We start from the raw sequence: 8,925 nt of genomic DNA, 5'->3' as shown, positions 1-8,925 counted from the left end.
TCAAATTTTTGGAGCATAAGATGAATGAGCAATTGAATGGGTATGAGATGTTATCATAAATAGAAAGCTCAATTTATGTAGGTTTCATAATTGATATGTGTGGTATTCAAATTTTGTAACAGATATGATTGCGACATTTATGTGATGATACGGATGAAATCGATCGGTTTTAGAGGGGCAACTGGTGATTTTGTAACTGGAATTAAAAATTTGTTTGCGGTAAAATTGTTAAAATTTGTAGATTGAATGTTGTGGGTTACAATACTTAACGTACTGACAATTTGAATATAGGTTGTTGGATAATGGGATCGTATGTGAATATTAAACGATCTCGTGTTCCACAATCAAAATAGACTAAGAGAGGAGATAACAAAAGCTTCCATGAGACACAAGAATAACAAAAGGCATGAGACACAAGAATAACAAAAGGAAGCGATGATGTCAATGTAAGGGAAATTTTGTATTAGATTTATAAATTTGTATCTGAATGTAATTATGCATGAGATGAGAAAAGTTAGCACTAGGTTGTTGTACATGTTTCTTATACATAGTAGGAGTAATTATGTATGGGATGAGAAAAGTCAGCAATAGGTTGTTGTATCTGAATGTAATTATGTATGAGATGACAAAAGTTAGCAATAGGTTATTGTATATGTTTCTTATACATGTTGATACTTACGATATATGGAGATCGTTGTCTGTATTATTCCAAATGTCACTAATATAATTGTCATCATGTGCGGGACTAAATGGCCATTCCATTCCGTCTTTGAAAAAATCAATTGATGTGGGCTGTGTGCTTGTTTCCAAACTGAGCTTGACTTGAGGACATGTAAGACTGTTATGCCCTCACCGTTGCAGAACCCACAACGCCTAATTTTTTTCTCAACCTTATTCTTTGGTACTTCTTTTCTCTTGTGTTGTTTTCGTTGAGGGTTACGAATGTTGTTTACTACAATGCTCCGATTGACTGAATCATTCAAACTAAATGAGTTTTCAAATTCTACTATTAGTCTTTTCATCTCATCTCTTGCGGTTTTGAAAGACGCATATGTCTTTGATGCAATGTAGTATAACTGACTTGACGTTGCACGTAGAGCAGCAAACCTTGCTATTTGCATGACTTTTGGAGGCTCATTGAAGTCAACAAAACTGGGTGCACAAGCCTGTGCATCCTTAGTCCACCTACTTTGAATCAAAGACCAGGGCAAATGTGTTTAATCCAAGTGCTTCAAAACGTGAAGTTGATGGCGACATGGAAGTCTGACGGTCTCAAAAATTTCTACACAAGTAATTTAGGGTTTCTGTACCAAAATCAAAACTGACTTCAAACGTATTATTTTTTTTCTTTTTACTTTATCAAAATATAATTTTAATATTCATCCGATAAGGACTGAATCTCTTCCTGAATCCGGTACAACCTCTCCCGTTGAAGTTCTTCTTGGAACAAACGAAAAGATTCACGTGTATAAATCTCAACAGCATGGCTTTCAAGGTCAATCAGTTTTGTGATCTGGAAGGACTTAGTCTGGGAACTTAAGTAATCCAATTTCAACTCGTTCATACGCATTCTACTAATTACTTCTTCAATTGCACGAACAACATCTAAATATGTCTTCTTGTGTTTCAGTGCAATCGCAAGTGAAGCATTCATAGACTCGCACCTTTGTATTGAGCGAATAATGGAAAAGAAATGATCGGTTAGATATGCTTATGCCCACAAGTACCGAGTATTTCCCTTCTCAATCACCCATGGATGCTTTTCGACATTGAATTATGAAACAACTGAACGCCAGTGAATATAAAATTCGACGGTTGTCCACTAGGAAACCATGCATTTTGAGAATATTGCTGTAAATTTTGGGTCACCAATGTTAGCTTGTGCATTGCGAGAAAGATGCCAAGAACATAATCTGTGCTTAGCATAAGGAATAACAGATTTGATAGCCCTTTGCATTGCCGTATCCCCATCGGTGACAACTGAAATAGGCAATTTATTCATCATCATTTTTAAACAAGTTCTTTAACACCCACTCGAAAGATTGGGATGTCTCATCAGCGATTATGGCAGTAGGAAACACAATTGTGTTATGGTGATGATTGACACCGATAATAGGCATAATTGGTTGACCATACAAATTGTCTTTGTACGTTGTGTTGAACGTAGTTACATCACTGAAGCATGTGTAATCTAATCTCGATGTAGAATCGACCAAATAAGATTATGCAATGCCCCTTATTCATCTACTGAGTATGTCATAAAAAACCTGGGATCATCATGTTTCTTATAATCAAATCAAGCAATAAGTGCATTAACATCCCCATTGATGATTTTCTTTGCTTTAACTCTTTGAAGTGCATTGTAGAGGTCTTTATGTGTAAATCCAACAATATGATAACCCCCTGCCTACTACGTTAAATGGCTCATTACTTGTGACGTGCCAACACCAACCTCTTTCAATGCTGTTGCCTCATCGATATCAGCCTTACTTACAGCTCTATTAGAACCATAAATGGTGTCATAGCAGGTGTGCACAATGCATGATTATGTTTCTGATAAGACTTACTTACAACCCACTGATCTTTAGCATTTGTTGTTGTAACTATGACTTTAGCCTTACATCCCGTTCTTGTGACTGGCGTATGAGCACGTTGATGATCAACAGTATTGACTTTGGATACTCGAAACCCTTCTTTGGAACAACAAAATTCTTGTGTCTTCACATTCCCTTGTATATCAAGCCTTGTTGTTCCCCGACGTGAACTAAAACCATGTTCTCTTGTGAATCCCTTGTAAAAGTACCAAGCTTGATCACATGAAGAGAAGAGCTAACCAACCAATCTGTCAGATTCATCAACAATATGTACTTCATCGCATACCTTGGTTGGCTTAAAATTGTCTGATGCAGTATGTTCCATATGGAAAAAAATTTGTTGTGCAAGTTCAGCGGTCCCAACAGGAGTTGATGGAGATGTAAGTAGAGGTTCATAGTCATAGAACAACATGTTTCAGTGGTGCTTTCAATAGGATGTGGTAGTTGAAGGGTGGGTACAACATTAATTTCATAGGCCATATTTAGGTATGTACAATAACTACAAAATTCAACTTTTATTACTTTAAAGTATTAGGTAAATTTACAATGTAAGTGGTTAAAATACACTTTTTTATTGACAAAATTAGTAAACATAATGTATCGAGATATTTTAAAATTGTATCGATCCCAAGAACATAAAAACCGATAATTATAATGTAATAGGTAAATTTACAATGTAACTGGTAGAAATATACCTGTTTAATTAGAAAATAGGTCAACATAAAGTGTCGATACATCTTTTAAAAGTATCGATCTCAAAAACATCGAAACTGATAATTACAATGTAATAGGTAAATTTACAATGTATATACCGGTTTTATGAGAAAAGAAGTCTACATAATGTATCGATACTTTTTAAATTTTTTTCGATACTTTTTGTCCAGAATGAATGCCCAACGAGTTGTACGCACAAAGTGTCGATATAGTTATTAAAAGTATCGATCACAAAAACATCAAAACCGATAATTACAATGTAATAGGTAAATTTACAATGTAACCGGTAAAAATATACCGATTTTATGAGAAAATAGGTCTACATAATGTATCGACATTTTCTAAATTTGTGTCGATACTTTTTTGTCCAGAATGAATGCCCAACGAGGTGCACGCATAAATTGTCTATACATTTATTAAAAGTATCGATCCCAAAAACATTAAAGCCAATAATTACAATGTAATAGGTAAATTTACAATGTAACCGGTATAAATATATCGGTTTTATGAGAAAATAGGTCTACATAACGTATCAACACTTTCTATATTTGTGTCGATATTTGTTCTCCAGAATGAATGCCCAACGAGGTGCACGCATAATGTTTTGATACATTTATTAAAAGTATCTATCCCAGAAACATAGAAACCGATAATTACAATATAATAGGTAAATTTACAATGTAACCGGTATAAATATAGCAGTTTTATGAGAAAATACGTCTACATAATGTATCAATACTTTTTAAATATGTGTTGATATTTTTTGTCCAGAATGAATGCCTGACGAGGTGCACACATAAAGTGTCGATAAATTTTTTAAAAGTATCGATCCCAAAAACATTAAAACCGATAATTACAATGTAATAGGTAAATTTACAATGTAACCAGTATAAATATGCCGGTTTTATGAGAAAATAAGTCTACATAATGTATCGACACTTTTTAAATTTGTGTCGATACTTTTTGTCCAGAATGAATTCCCAACGAGGTGCACACATAAAGTATCGATACATTTAAAATTGTATCGATCCCAAAAACATCTAAACCTATAATTATAATATAATAGGTAAATTTATAATGTAACCGATAGAAATATACCAGTTTTATGAGAAAATATGTCTACATAATGTATTGATACTTTTTAAATTTGTGTCTATACTTTTTTTAAATTACACGTATTTTTTCCTTCATTATTTATATGTTAAAATTAGAATCGATACAAACTCCACATCAAAAAACCCTAAACCTAAAGGCAGAAGAGAACTCTTCGAGTCCGACGAATACAAGCGTTCATAATAGTTATGATCAGATATTCAGGTAAATTTATCGATATTTTGCCATAAATTAGGGTTTGATTGATTTCCATATTGGACTCTTTTTTTTCTTAATGTGTTTGTGTTCCAATGTAACAGTATCCACATCCAAATGGCTCCAAAACGTCAGAGGCGCGGTGCTGTTCAAACTTCTTCTCAACCAAGCTCTTCTCAACGACAACCTCCTTCTCAACCAATCGCTTCTTCTAAGCAAATCAGGTCGTTCGAACCTCTGAACTTTAGAACTGATGAGGAGAAAGAAAGATTGCAGTGGAGTTTCAAAGTAAGGAAGATTCATCCCAAACGTATCATTGACCTGGGTTTCTTGTTCGATGATAAATATGATTTTAGTTTTAAATCCATATTTACAACTCGGGATTGGCTTGAATTCCTTGGTGTAGAACCAAAATATTACCCCAAATTAGTTATAGCCTTCTACAATAATGCTTCCTTCCATCGTGAGCCTAATAAGACTACTATAATAGGAATTAATACCCATGTCATGGGGAATGATATATATATATCTCTGGATACTATTGCTTCGGGTATTTGTGTCGAGAATAATAGGGATGATGATGAAAATGATTTAGATACTACAATACAACATGTTGCTAGAAATAGGTAAATTCACCTAGATGTAGAGTCGAGAGTGTTTCACAAAATGCTCACTTGGTTTATTCGGCATATTGAGGGAAAATATTCAACGATTCGAGACAACGATTATTAGTGGTTAGCAAAGTATATATCCAAAACGGCTCCAAACATTGCTAAATTGATATTTAAGACAATTGTATAAATGGTCACAAAGGGAACATCAATTTCAACTTCACTACCAGAACGGGATATGACTTTGTTGAAAATGTTGGTTGGAAGCGTGTCAAGGATGTCAAATTATATCAAGAAAAGGAGGAAACATACCCCATTGTCCATGAAGATTACCAACCAATGGGAGACACAATGATGAAAGAAGATCCAGTTGGAGAGGATGTCACAATTAAGACAGTGATGGAATACATGGTAAATTTTTTGGAGCATATTGATTCCCTTGTGAGCGAAATGCGAGCCGATATTGCATTATTGTACGATGAAGTCTCCATCTTGCGTGATGAATTTCATCAACGACGTCAAACGAGTTAGGTAATTAATTATTTATGTTTCTAAACATTTATACGATGTAAAATGTATTTTATTTTCTTTTAACAGATGCGGACAACCAAGCGCTCAGTGTAGATGCCGATGAAGATGAAGATGATGATGATCCAAACAAGTATATCGTGTCTGCAAAGCAACCTACAAGAAAACTTGAAATTTTTTATGTCAATGGTGTTCTTACCTACCACTCAAGACATTCAAAATGTTTTAATTTTGTTCATTTGTATCCATTATTTTAACATATAAGTGTACAAATTTAATCTCATTTTCTTAATGTTATAGATTTTATCCTCAGAACAATAGTATATGAATTTATGCATTTTTGGGTATAAAATTTTGTTGTTGCAATTTGGTCTTCCAAGATGAGGTTAGAACTGTTGAGCAATTGAATTACTATAGCCAAAATCATTAATATACAATTAAATGTTAACATTCAAACTTGATTACAATCTCAAGCATAACATCGACCCTGTACTTCAGAAACTACCTTTGCTTTCTTACCAGTTTCTATTCGTTTGGGTAAGATGAATGCCCTAAATTACTTTGCTGACTTTTATTTGTCTATGATTCATACATATTTATGTTTGACTATTTATGAACATGATTAAGGAAAGTTCATAAAAGAAGATAATGTTACATACTGTAAATATCTCAATGATGTTTGAAACACGTATCCTGAATTGAACACCCTAAATACACTGTTGGTCGATGATTCAAAGAGAAAAATGATTTATAATCCGGTAAGTTACATTTATGCCATATGTTTTTCCACTTAAATAGGTGGTCATACATTGATTGATTAACAATTTATGTTTTTATATAGAAATACAATTACATATGTCCACATCCCTTCGACGCTTCCTATTCGGACGACAATGCTCTAGGTATGACACAAATTTATTCCTGCTTATGCGAATTTAGTTTCTTGTTAGTAATATTGCACCTGATTAGTTTGATAATTGAAATTTTTATATATGTCCTTAGAAAAGGCGGGAATATGCGAGAGTATTTGGAAAATTTGTTGAAGGCGCTTAATGTTCCGGACTTCATTAGAAATAACCCTTTTTCATCGAATTAATTTCGTTGTGGGTACATTATTTGAACATTGTTAACATTCAAATTTGTTGTGTATGTATGTTTTGGTTTGATTATATTGTGTGTATATTTTCATTCGATTCAAAAATACTAAAACATATAACACAGTAACTGTGTATTTTAATATTTCACAGTATAACATGTGACTTATACTGTAAATATTCCATTTGAATGGACTGTGCATAACAAAACAATCTATCTATCTCTTCCATGTGAGTACTTTATTCCCATGTGACAAGTGTTACAACCCCTTCAACTCATAATTCAGCTTTGAACTGAATCAATATTGTCTTTTACCCGTTTGATGGTTCATAACGCATGTTACTTGAACAGTATGAATAAATTATGAAATTTCCATGTTCAATTTAACACTGCATTTGATGTTCATTTCATATTTAATTAGAGTTTGAATTTAAATTTCAATATAAATTTTAGCTCCACTATAAATATTAGCCCGAGTCTTTGTTCCATCCAAACAACAACTTACTCAATGGAAGCATCGGGAGGTAACATCAAATTTCATTTCTAAGGTAGCAACTTACCTTTTTCAAAACTTATTAACTTCGACAATATGCATGTTATCATTGATTATTACTAATTTCCATTGTTTTTTCCAACTTTAAACACCAGGGAAATCCCGACCATCGTAATTTTTGGTTAACAAGCAGGAAGATTGGATATCCGAAGAATGCCTTTCGGATACTATCCATTTCAGCCAGCTCATTGAGATAGGTTAACCCTAAATCAAAACCATCTTAGCGAAACATACTTGATGTAGAAGCAACTACATATTTAAAATCTCAACGGTGATGCATTTGGTTCTCAAATAGTTAAAGCGTCAAAAACGTTTCGGACGTATGATCTTGGTGGTATACGGGAAATACAACAAATGGCAACTAAAAATCCCGATAATTGAGGGCTACAACTTTTAATAATAAAAAAAATAATTGAAGGGTACACGTGTATAAACTATCGATACTTTGCTAAATTAACAATGTAAACGGTAAAATTCTACTGGTGCAATGATAATAGACGTACATGAAAAGCATCTCAACTTGTCATTTACGACTATTTTCATTATACAGAAGAACTTTTATCCGTTTACATTGTTAATTGTACCGGTACTTATGCTTTACGTGTGTATCTTCCGTTATTTAACATTATTATTAAAAGATCTAGCTTTTAATTCTCGAGAATTTTTGGATGCATTTTGTTGCATTACCCGTGCACCACCCAAATCATAAGTCCGAAATGCTTCAGATGCTTTAAATGTTTGAGAACCAAATGGATCACCTTCGAGATTTTAAATATGCAGCTGCTTCTACATCAACTATGTTTCTCTCAGACGGTTTCGGTTTACAGTTATCCTGTCTTTATGAGCTGGATGAAATGGATAATATTCGGAAGGCATTCTTCGCATATCCTGTCTTCCTGCTTATTACTCAAAATTATGATGGTCGGGATTTCCCTCGCATTTCATTTACGTTGATTGCTGCGAATATATAACAACATTTGATCTCCAAATCATTGTTTGTTTATTGGTTGGGCTTTTATACCCATATTTGCTTCTCTGTATAATGATACATTTAAGTATTGTTGAAATATCATTACTATTTATTAATGTATTTTATATCTACGTGCAAATGTATCGAAACACATTATTAAAGAATCGTTTTCTATAATCTCCACAACAAAGTTTCCATACTTAGAATTTCTAACTCGGTTAAAATTTGAGAAAATAGTAAAAATTTAAACAATTGATTAAATATAACAGATTGAAAATGGATAGAACTGGTTTCTCTAATTTCTCCTATAAAGTATCGGTAACTTACAAACATGTATCGACACATAAAGTTTCCAACAAAGTGTTAATACATTTATTGTAAGTATCGATCCTCAAAACATCGACACTAGGTATTATAAAGTAATAGGTAAAATATACCGGTTTAATGAGAGAATAGGTAAACAAATGTGTCGATACATTTGTTAAAAGTATCAATCCCAAAAACATCGAAACCTATAATTACAATGTAATAGGTATATTTACAATATAACCG

Source organism: Hibiscus syriacus, unplaced genomic scaffold (assembly GCF_006381635.1).
Source record: "Hibiscus syriacus cultivar Baekdansim isolate YM2019G1 unplaced genomic scaffold, ASM638163v2 tig00110151_pilon, whole genome shotgun sequence".
NCBI classification, from domain to species: domain Eukaryota; kingdom Viridiplantae; phylum Streptophyta; class Magnoliopsida; order Malvales; family Malvaceae; genus Hibiscus; species Hibiscus syriacus.
This window is presented reverse-complemented; position numbering follows the sequence as displayed.